Raw genomic sequence first — 11675 nt, 5'->3', positions numbered from 1 at the left:
TTTCACTGTTCTCTACTGTTAATAGAAATTTTGAGGAATCCTTCATGGCCTTCAGATAATACCAGAAAAATTAGAGTCCATTCTTGGGGGTTCTTAGTCTCACTAATAAAAGGATTTGAGAACACACTGAAATAGAAATTTGAAGACAATTTTTATTACTATTGAAAAGAAAAAGCCCTTAGTGCAGGCAAGCTGTCAATATTAGCAGCTGCCTGAAGGATGATGATGGGAGAGAGAAGGGGACAAAAACTATGTTGTTTCAGTGAAGCCTGCACAGAGAACAGCTACAGGCATCCACATGACAAGGTGGGGGTGGGCTTTAGAAAATAAGAAAACTCAAATAACAGAAAAGCCCTCCTTAGGTTCTGGCAAGCATCCAAAGAGAGACAGAAAAAAAGCTAAAGAAAAAGTTGAATGTCTTCTGAGAAAGGACCTAGGGTAGGACTGGAGTCAGGATTCAGAAAAGTAGGCAAACCCAACCAATTTCATGGTGGCTTATAGGAACTATTTTGGGGTGGGAATTCTGGGAAGGAAAAGTACAATGTTTCATTAAAAGACTAATTATTCTGCTTATATCTTTAGCATGCTTTAAGGTAAGCCTGCCTTGATAGGAATGGTCCCATCTTCCTAAGTGATGGTCATTTCTTGGCCAGGTGGCTCATTGAGAAGTAAAGTCCAGAAGGAAGCACATGGAAGGGTGTGACTTTACCTGTCCTCGGGGATCATTGACCAATATCAGTCAAGGAGGACAAAGAAAGCAGAAATGACAACCGATGAAGGGGGCAGGATGGAAAGCACTTGTGATTGCCTCGAGACCAGCTGCAGGAAGGCTGATCAACTATACTTGGGGTGATCCAAGGCTTATATGGTTTGGGGAGAAAGGGGGTAGAACCATGGGTCTTTGGCTGAAGGCTTAGGGTACTGGAATGCCTCATTAGCATGGGGAAGTATTTCAGGAATCAGGTGCTATCAGGAAAAAGGAAGTTGTAATCTAGGGCTAAGAGACATTCTGAAGGTAGAGAAGTGTGTGTGTGTGTGAGCGTGTGTGTGTGTGTGTGTGTGTGTGTGTGTGTGTGTGTGTGTACAGGGTGTTGAACTCCCCACACAAGGTCAGAGAAGGGAAGCCCTGCCAATGAAGGAAGTCCTCTATACTGTGCTGAGTCCCAGAAGGTTATCCAGAAAATGGTAGACTTCGATCTTAATTAGTGAAGTTTTCCCACAATAGGGTGGTCTATCTTGCAAATAACCTCAAATCAAAAACAAATGAAAAGTTTCAAGATGTGGCTAAGGCCCCAAGGAGCTCAAAAGGAGCCAGTGCTGCTGGGGTAGGTTAGAACAGGGAAGACAAGGGCCTGGAGCTGGCCTGATAGTGCTTGCTTCCCAGAATTTGACCCTTTTTGTTTCCATACACAGACTACAGACCTTTGTGTTGCCAATTCAGCTTCAGCTCCATTGACCTATCCTAGACACATGATCTCTGGTGGTTACTCATCTATTTTAACAACAGCAAGTTGAATACATTGCAGTCTAAAAGCAAAGAAAGTGTATCTTTGTTGAGACTGCCAGGTTAAGGGTTTAGCAACTAAGAACTCCTGCAACTCTTCCAGATGACCTGGGTTCAGTTCCTAGATTTAGATCTAGGGGCTCAATGCTCTCTTCGAACTCTACAGGCAGACACACACACACACACACACACACAAATACACACTCACACACTTCAAAATAAAATAAAAGTTGTAAATATGAGAGTTTGATATCTCATTACTGTGTAAAACTACCTAGAAAATCACAGGACCTTTCTTTGCAATGCAACATTTCTTTTTCTGACTAACAGAGTTAGAACCAGCCCTGTTGCTTTGCCTTTATCAACTCAAGGATGAGAGTCCCTTAATTCAGAAAATCTTGCTGAGTCTCTTCTAAACTTAACAAGTTTCTGGGCCTGAACTTTGGGGATTTATACACTGACAACTTATTAAATGTTCTATAGCATTTCTGTTCTCTCAACCAGAGCCCTCAGTAGACTCATTCCTATGCAAATTTAATTGGCTGTTAAACTTAAAGTAACAAGCATGAAGTGGTAGAAAGGTCACTTGATGGAGGCCAGGTTCCTTCAAGATGTTCCTGAAAAAAGAAACCACACATACTTAAATTATCATTGCCTTTCTCCAAGCTCATCAAATTAGTAAAGAGCTTTCTGTGCTAGCAAAAATGCTACCAAAGTATTGGTTGATCTTCGATGTGAGGACACAGGCAGTTTGGGAGAGAAATATTCTCTTTTGCTTGCTGTAGAAAAATGGAAAGTTTCCCATCACCACAGTGAAAAAGGAAAGCCATTTTGGCAAAATACCAGAAGCTGTTGTCACACCTTTTGCCAATCTGTATCCCATAAACCCAACTTTTCCTTGGGGTTTATAAATCCCATGAGTTTTCAGGTTGTATAGTAAGTGGCTTCCATCAGAGCCAGCACAGCCCGCCTGATCCCAGTTTTTTGTCTATCTATGTATCTGTGCGTCTGTTGTCTGTCCTTTCTTCATTCTCTAGTCGCCCCAGTCAGGTTTCCAGGACCATGCCATGCAGCGTGTAGCAATTATGACTATCATTTCTCGGGAGAGTTAAAAGCTAAGGATAAGGTAGAAAGTAAAAGACATTTCTTTAGTTGATACAATGAGTTCTTTCACTCATCCAACCTTTGAAGATCATCTCCTAAAATCAAAAGAAGTCCTAGTCAAGGGAGCTGGAGAGATGGCTTGATAGTTAAAAGCACTTTCTGTTCCTGCAGAGGATCTGAATTCAGCTCCTAGCATCCACAAAGTAGCTCATAGACATCTGTGACCCCTGTTCCAAACCGTGCCTCTCCTCTATCACATTCCACACAGCAATGAACCCTATATCTACCCTCTCCCATGTTACATAATTAAGATCAGCAATCCAGAAAAGAGATCTTTTAGAGGGCCCCATTCTTATCCCTCTCCATCCATGCATCTTCCTTCCCAAGAGGACAAATGTCAGGGTAAAGTGCCCACCTACAGCTTCAATCTCCCCTTTTTCTACCAAGTTTGGAGGTAGAGGGAACCTTATATTACAGTTCCAGTGCTCCTTTTCTCAATTTTGGGTCCTGTTCAGGATTCTCCTCTCTCTAGATGTCTGAAGACCATCACTCTGTAAAACTCTCATGGAATAATGGTTGATACAAAGTGTGGACAGACCTGAGGCCTGTTAGCTCAATTGCAGCGCTCACCTGATTTCCCAGAAGACTGTTTCGTTGGCAGAACTAGAAAGATAAGGAGGACCAACCAAAATCTGAAGGGGGTGTAAAGGCCTAACATTAGCCACACTGTCCTCAGGCAGCTACAAAGGTAATACCATGGAAGGGAGTGGTGGTGATGGGAATGTGTCATAAGAGTCGCTTTGAGTATGACAGAGAAGGCAAATAGAATCCCCAATGTTGCCACACTGTACTGGTATTTTCAGAGGATAATTAGTAAAGCAAGAATGAATAGACTAACAAGCCGTTGAACCTTGGAAGGTATCTTTGTCCCATTAAAGAAGAGAAGGAAGTGGTATTCTTGAAGTAAGCATAAGCTAGCCCAGAAGAGAAGTTGCCTCCCTTTCTTTCCCGTAGCCCCACCCCAGTTCCCAGCAACAGAACCTTCATGGAGAAAATCATGGTCTTTGGTAAATATTCACACACGAGTGAACATGAAGAAGCTGAGATGTTCCATCAGCTCTTATAAATAATGAGTAAAATCCAGAACTACCTTCCTACCAACCAAAAGTCAGTTTGTTTTCTACTACAGAATGTCTCAAGTTAATCCAGCACAGTAACATAGAGAGGTGGATTCATGAGGCAGCGTGAAAGCTTTTAATGTTAGTTTCATTTAGAATGAAGTAAATGTAGCTGGCAACACTCTCCTGGCCAAGTATCTACTACAGAGTCCCAGACTCTCTTATCTTTCCCAGGTGTTTTGTAAGAGCAACTGGATGCCTCCTGGACTCCTAAAGCTCTCCTCTGAAGAGTTTGGCATCTACCTACAGTCAGGTTATAGCACATCACATTTCTTCCAGCTACAAAGGAAATGAAATAAACAGAGCTACTTGAAACTTGCAATGATCTAAAGGAAGGTAGGGAGGGGTGGGGTGGAGACCAAGTACTGATCTAACCCTCTAAAGTCAAGTTTGACATTCATATTTTTGTAGGATTCAATAACCAAGTCCTCCTGCTGACAGATGAGATTTCTTGAGAGATTTATTCTTAAGTCAGTATCCATGAATAATTTATTTAAGTAAGTATTCTCATTTACAAAGTAGCTTTTACTTTTATATCCTTTCAAAACATAACAATCAGCAAGTCTGACTTATTTCTCTACCCATCTATCTTTCTAAATGTCCCACAGTTAAAATGCCTCAGTGGCTCTAACTGCATATTGGATGAAATTTAGATTCATTAGCACAACATTCAAAGCTTTTTAATATTTGAACCAAGATCACTATTTCAAGCTTGGCATTTGCCAACCCTTCCTTTACTATGATCTTAAAATCCCCCTCAATGATGCGATTCCCTGGGCAGGCTTTGCCACACGAGTCCTCCATGTCTCTGTACAGATCCCTGTAATCCTCACTCTGCTTGTTTGACATTCTAAATAACCTCTCCCTAAAACCCGCCACCCACTATGCCCTAGACAAGTTATTACTGAAACACGATAATAGAGATTGTTGTTCTTAAAGTGGATGGGCTTTCACTTCTCAAAGTAAAATGAGATGGATTTATATACATATGCTCTTTACAATATACAGAACACATCAGGATGGGGAAAAATTATAAAATCACAGAATTGATGACAGTTTCAACTTCATAGCTCAACTTTAGTAAGAACTTGTTGATTTGATTATTCTTATTTTTTCTGCATTTTTATATCCGTGTGTGGGGGAGGGGGATAACTAAGGACAAACATTTAGGATCCGCTTTTATAAACTATAGGCACAACTTACTGTAGTGTTGGCATCATGTATAAGTATGCCTTCCCATTTTATTTAGATGGATCTCTCATCAATACTTTTCCCTTGTTTTTTTTTTCTTTTCTGTTAAAATCCTCCCCACCCAAGGATCTACTAGCCGTAGAATAGGGATGCAGCTTCTCTCCTGAGTTATATTCACCCCTTCTTTCTAAGCATTCTCCACCTTTGAAAGTATATACTCCATCACGTGCAGCCTGTAACAGATTTTACAATCCCAGAATATCATCTTCCTTTTTGAGTTCAGATATATATTAGACAGCACATTTTAGATGAGAAACAATATATCTGAACTCAAGTTAAATTACATCAAAAGAGAATGTACTGGCTCATATCCCTAAAAGCTGACTCAGGCAAAGCTGGATCCTGTGGTGTACCAATGGCACTGTCAACCTCTTCTTTTCTTGTCTCACTACTCTGTCTTCCTCATGCTTCCCTGTCTCTATATCCTGCACACATTGAGGCTTGAAAAAGATAGCTAGCAGGAGCGCTAAAGGCAACTGGCTTTTCCTTCCTCCTCCTACCAGGGAAAGAAAAAGACAATGGTCCTCACATTGCTACAGACTGATTGCCATTATATTACTTAAGATACCTGCTCAGTTGTGAACTAGTGTCAAGGCAATACAATCTCATGACTATTCATAGCCTTGTTTTCTTGTTCTAAAGCTATGGGTAGAGGCAGTATTCAGAAAACACTTAAGTTCAAGCGTAGAAATCTAGGGTTCTTAGAAAGAAATTGTAATCAGCAATAACCATCCTCTGTAGCATACACAGGTGATGATCTCAGGAAACTCTGTAACTTCAAAACCCTAGGCACTTTCACAAATAACACTTTCCTGTGTTTAAAATCTCCTTTCCTTAACCTGAAAAAAAAAATACGCTTTAAAAAAATTCTTACCCCACTCCCACAAAAGGCAGCAACATTATTCTTCTTTTAAAAAGTGGGATTTAAAGATCTCTTCTTGAAAAAGATGGATGTTGATGAAGGAGCCTCTCAGGGGCCAAGGCAGAATGTAATGATGAATCACACGCTTGCAGGCTGACTTGTCCACAGCACTAGAGGGCATCATCTTTCTTCCAGTCTTTAAAGAGGTCAGGAGACTCTCTGTGGCAGTGAGATATGAATGGAAGAGAGTTGTGTGATCCTGACACAGAAGTAATAATTCACTGCCCCACCCCTGGCAAGCTTTCCAAAGAACCTCGTTTGAGGGCTTGAAGACCAATGCTTCTAGTAAAACTGGACAGATTCTGGGAAAGTGCTTTAGTAGTACCTGCTTTAACCTGAAGGGTTCAGACTGACTGTCCATTTATACTAAAACCACTTGGTAGATAGATCAAGTGGACTGTCATGATCCAAGAAATGAGTTATGTTTATAACCTCAAAGGGAGAGTAAAACTCACATTTTATCTGTTGTATAAGTTTTGGTTAGGTTCTTAACTCCATGCAAGCCAGGCCTAGTTGTGGCCAAAACCCTAGCTATTTAGGAGACTAATGTAAGAGTGTGACAAGTTCCAGGCACACCTGGACTACAGAGAAGGCTCAAGGGCTAATATTAGATCATAGTAACACCCTGAGTCAAAGTAAGACATGAACCGGGATTGTGGGATGAAGCTGCAGATATAGCTTAGAGATAGAGTGCTTCCTAGTCAACTGGAAACCTTAGGTTCAGTCTCCATTAACACACACACACACACACACAGAGAGAGAGAGAGAGAGAGAGACAGAGACAGAGACAGAGACACAGAGAGACAGAGAGACAGAGAGACATACACACATAGACCCAGAGAGACACAGACACACATACACACATAGACACAGACAGACAGAGACACAGACATAGACACAGATACATGCATACACAGAAACAAACAAATAGACTCAGACAGATAAACACACAGACAGATAGTCATACACACAGATAGACACACACACAGAGACACACACAGACACACACACACACACTCACACACATTTCATGTGACTCAATTTGAAAGAGTACCAAGCAAGCTTGATACCCCAGCTATCCAGACCATGACTGACTGTTATGTCTTGCTGTTTCTAACTGCTGGAGTAATTTTATTCACCATATGAAAACTCTCAGATAGCTTCTTGAAGAATACAAGGGTGGGTAGACACATGTTCTACGAACCCAGCTGGCAATTCTAGGCAAGGAAAAGTATCCATCTGAGCCTAGCCATTATCAACACAGTGCAGAAATGAACTATTACAGGTTCACCTACATTTAAACTTGAATATAAGTAAGAAAAAACTTTTGATCACTGTGTCTTGAGTTATATTGATATACAACAAATAACAATATACAGAGCCATCAGGCCTGACAACAGCTAATAACTTAAGAGTATATAGCAGACAACCAGTAAATGCTGGCTACTGGCTCAGTAATCAGTTCAATAATATTCTGGTCATTAGTTTAAATTCCAATAGATACACCTGTACAAAGATTCTCATAGAGTGTCAAAACTGGTAGAAGATTTTACAAAAAAATTAAATTTAGTCCTATAATTTTTTTCAGAATGAAGCCATATCCAATGGAATGGTCAGTTCAGTGGACAAAAATTTATAAGGGAATTAGATAGACAGGAAGCATGTCCCTCCTGAGGACAGTGAGGACTGAATTTGATGACAATGAGAACTGCAAAGAACGCCCATTAAAAGTCTTACTTCTCAGTATATAAACTGGTGATGACTGCAAAAAATACGACAGTATTTTTGAACACCAGGACCTTCATCCTTAAAATGGTTAAGATGGAAATTTATTTGTATTTTAACACAATTAAAAACATGGACTAAAACCCATTATTCTGTTGGTTGCATTTGTTGGCTCTCATACTATTTCCAATTCTTTGAACTTCAGCTCATCTTCAGGGATGACTATCCACTGGGTATTTTATGTGCTATTGCATATGAAATTATAGAGTTTAAACTTGGAGAGTAGGGAGTTTCAGTGGTTTTCAAGCTTAAACTATTAAACCTTAAATGCATAGAAGATGTGAAACTTCATTTAAACTCTACTTGGTAATTACCTAACACAGATAGTCTTAGTATTCCCCTCTCCCTACAACACACCTTATCCTTGCTATAAATTCCTAATTTATCTTAAGCACTAAACCTGAATCCATTTCCTTGAATAATCAGCCTCCTTCCTGTTATGCACTCAGTCCTCTCCTCCTCCTCCTCCTCCTTCTCCTCCTCCTCCATCTTAAGCTTTCTTATCACCTAATATTTTTAATGATACTTTTATCTGACTTTGACAGTTGCTCTATTTTTATACCCTGCTGTTAGGATTCTTGGGGCCCCTGCCTTGTAATGACTTACTGAAATTCCATTTCAGAATTTAAGGTGAAGCTATCATCTTATGATTTCAGACAGGAGCACAGAAATGGAAAGGGTTGCAGATTCCACTTGAAAGGTTTATTTAGGAACATAAGGTCAACTTTTCTTAAGAATAATATAATGAATGTGGCCTTGAGGATAATATTACTAAATCTGTATCAGAAGAATTAAGAAAAACAATGATGACCACACAATATATTTTGAATACTAAAGGTAATAGGATATAGAAGTTCTGTAAAACTAAAGGCAGTCATTGCTCAAAAAAGACTCCTAGGGAAAATCATATGATAATAAGTGGGGGCCTTTTTTCTTTTTAAAAATATTAATTAAAATATAATTATATCATTTCACTCTTCTTTTACCTTCCAATATCTCCCATCTGCCTTCTCACTCCCTCTTAATTTCATAGCCTCCTTTCTTTTTTACTGTTGTACATTCAAACACATTCTTATGTGCACACACACACACACACACACACACACACACATATATATATATATATATGCATCATGTTCACGTATATACATAGATATATAAGTACAACATGTAGAATCTGTTTAGTGTTGTTTGTATGCATATGACTTCAGGGATGACCATTTGATACTGGATAATCAATCAGGGAATGCATTTCCAGAAAAGAACATTTATCCCTTGCAGCAGTAATTATGTACCTGTAGCTCTTTGTCTAGAGGTGAGGCCTAGTGAAACTCCACAGACCCCTGTAGGCTTTTATTTTTCAAAATCTACTTTAATAAGGGTTCTTAAATGCTTTGACTTCACTTCCACCACCAGAGGTAGTGAAAAGGAAAGGTTAATACAGCAAAGGAGGATGTAGACCTGTTTAGAAATAGTTCTTTGGGGGCAATTTCAATCTTTGTTGTCAAGATATCATCAGTTCAGTTCACATGAATCAGCAGTGCTAGCTTAGTCTACTTGCAATCACCATTCATGAATCAGCAAGACAGTTCAATCCAGAAGAAGCTGTAAGGCTGTGCCAATCAGCCCAAGTCTGTAGAAGTGGCAAGAAGCCACCTGAACACCACCAGAAGCTCTTTGGTGCATTTCTCTCTACAAAGTCATGACAAATGGTGATCACCGAAGAAGACAAGGCAAACCAATGCCATAGCATCATCAGTGAAGATCAATATCGGCAAAGTCCAGTGTTGATCAGCAAAGAGGGACAAGGTAAACTAATGACACGCTATGGTCCACTGTCTGCTGGCTATATTTATTTCCAAATATCATGTGCTCTGTCACACATCTGGTATAGAAAACATCACATGCCCTTTTCCAGGCAGCTTCCAGTAAAATACTGCATGTCTGTTCTCAGCAAAACATCCTCTTTTATGTCTATCTCAGCAAAGCATCGTCTCCTAAGACAGTTTCCAGAAGCCATCACATGGCACAACTGAGTCTCCGGAAACCAGAAATTTCCACTTCACACCCCATTTCATAGTGGCATGTCTATTGATGTTGACATTGTTCAAGTCTTGTTTTGGCAGCCATATAGTTAAGGTATCATGGGTATAGCTTCCCTGTCATTTCTGGGAAACACAATCTCACTGCTGTCTTGCCAATCTTCTGGCTCTTACAATATTTCCACTCTTCTTCTGCAGTGTTCCCTGAGTCTTAGGTGTTCAGAGTTATGTTGTGGATGTCCCCACTGGTGCTAAGCACTCCATGGTCAGTTGTTCTCTGCATTTTGACCCAATTATTTGTGTCTTCTATCACACATTCATACATTCAGATCCTCTTCTTTCCACCTGTCAAAACATGGTGTTTCTGGACCCAGTGTTACACCATTAGTGTAAAGATCCAAGGAGTCTTTCTAAGCTGCAAATCTGAGATGAACCTATTGTCTAGCGTTTAAGGTCTTTTATCTGTTGGCCTTTATCCAGTCCCTTCCTTTGCACTGTCCCACCTGCTGGCAGGGTGAACAGCAGGCTCCAATGATTGTCTTCAAAACCCAGCTAGCCCTCAGTTTATTATACTAGGTGATTTTTATGTTGTCAAATGTCATCTGTCCTCATGCTACCCTATTGGTGACTGCCTTCCCATAAGCCTTTTTCAGTAAAACTGTGGAGTTATCAAAGTGGATCTTGAATAGGAATTTACTACAGACTTACAATCTTGGCTTCCCCTGGATGTTCACAACCCTGTTCTGCCCTCTATAACTTGAAGAAAAATGAGTATCATTTCTCTCTTGATTAGCACACAGAATGTCTCCAAATCCAAGTGCAAATTGGTGGCCTTGGAAGCGACAACATGCAATTAGAACATGCAATTATATAGCTGCAGTTTTGCATATTCCAGGCGAGCAATTTAAAATGTCAAATAGTGAGCAGTTTCTTTGTACTCCATAAAAGACTCCTCCTGAGTCCCCCAGACAACTCATTTGCAGAATTGCTAGTAAATCAACATAATTTGTTTTCCCCAAGACTTTGTTCTGCCAGGGAAACCACCTTCAAAAATGCTGAAGCTGTTCCAATTATATCAAATTATTGCATCTCACAATAAGAACTTCCCTGTAATTGGTTGTGCAAATGAGAGAAAGTAACACATATATAATTTAGACATAGAGGATTATCCTTGAGAGGCAGCCTGACTGTTGTTGCTCCCAAGTTAGTTTAATTTCATCTGTGTTCCCCTTGCTTGGTAAAATCCCTGGATTTGACAATTCAGCAGATATTAGGTTTCCCAGGGGCACACATTTTGCTTGACTGAATTCAAATGTTTAATACATCGTACATGTCAAATATTTGCAGAATTTGAGTGGGAAGATACCACGCTCGTGATTGCAAAATAGGAAATGCTTAGTCTTGGATTTTCAGGAAGCAGTTTTCAAGCAGATGTGGATTCAAATCAATAACACTTCATTTCACACACCTGGCACTACCAAAGAAAATTTGATCAGAGCCCAAGGCAGAAGTCTCAGCCTTGTGCTGTTGGTGTACAAATTCAGATATAAGCTTAGTCCAAGAATGCCTACAGAATCGGCCACTATGAAAAGGAAAATGAACTGAGATTGAGAAACCTGGTCAAACACATATCATTCTGATGACTCTTAGATCTCTTAATCCACTTCCTATTAACCCCACTCCCTGAACATAGTATGAGGGTGGACCTCTATGCAGTACACATTCACTGGAGAACTTTGAATGCATATATGGAAAAGGTTTGGTGCCACACATTTGCTCTGGATTGGTGGCAGGAACATAGCTGCAAGGAAGGTAAGAGCTCACAGCTGAATCCACTTTTAAGCTATGAGTGTGTATAAATCTTCTCTCCATTGTGTATGATTGGGTAT

Source organism: Grammomys surdaster, unplaced genomic scaffold (assembly GCF_004785775.1).
Source record: "Grammomys surdaster isolate TR1022 unplaced genomic scaffold, NIH_TR_1.0 278, whole genome shotgun sequence".
NCBI lineage: Eukaryota > Metazoa > Chordata > Mammalia > Rodentia > Muridae > Grammomys > Grammomys surdaster.
The sequence above is the reverse complement of the archived record's forward strand: the minus strand, read 5'-3'. Positions refer to the sequence as shown.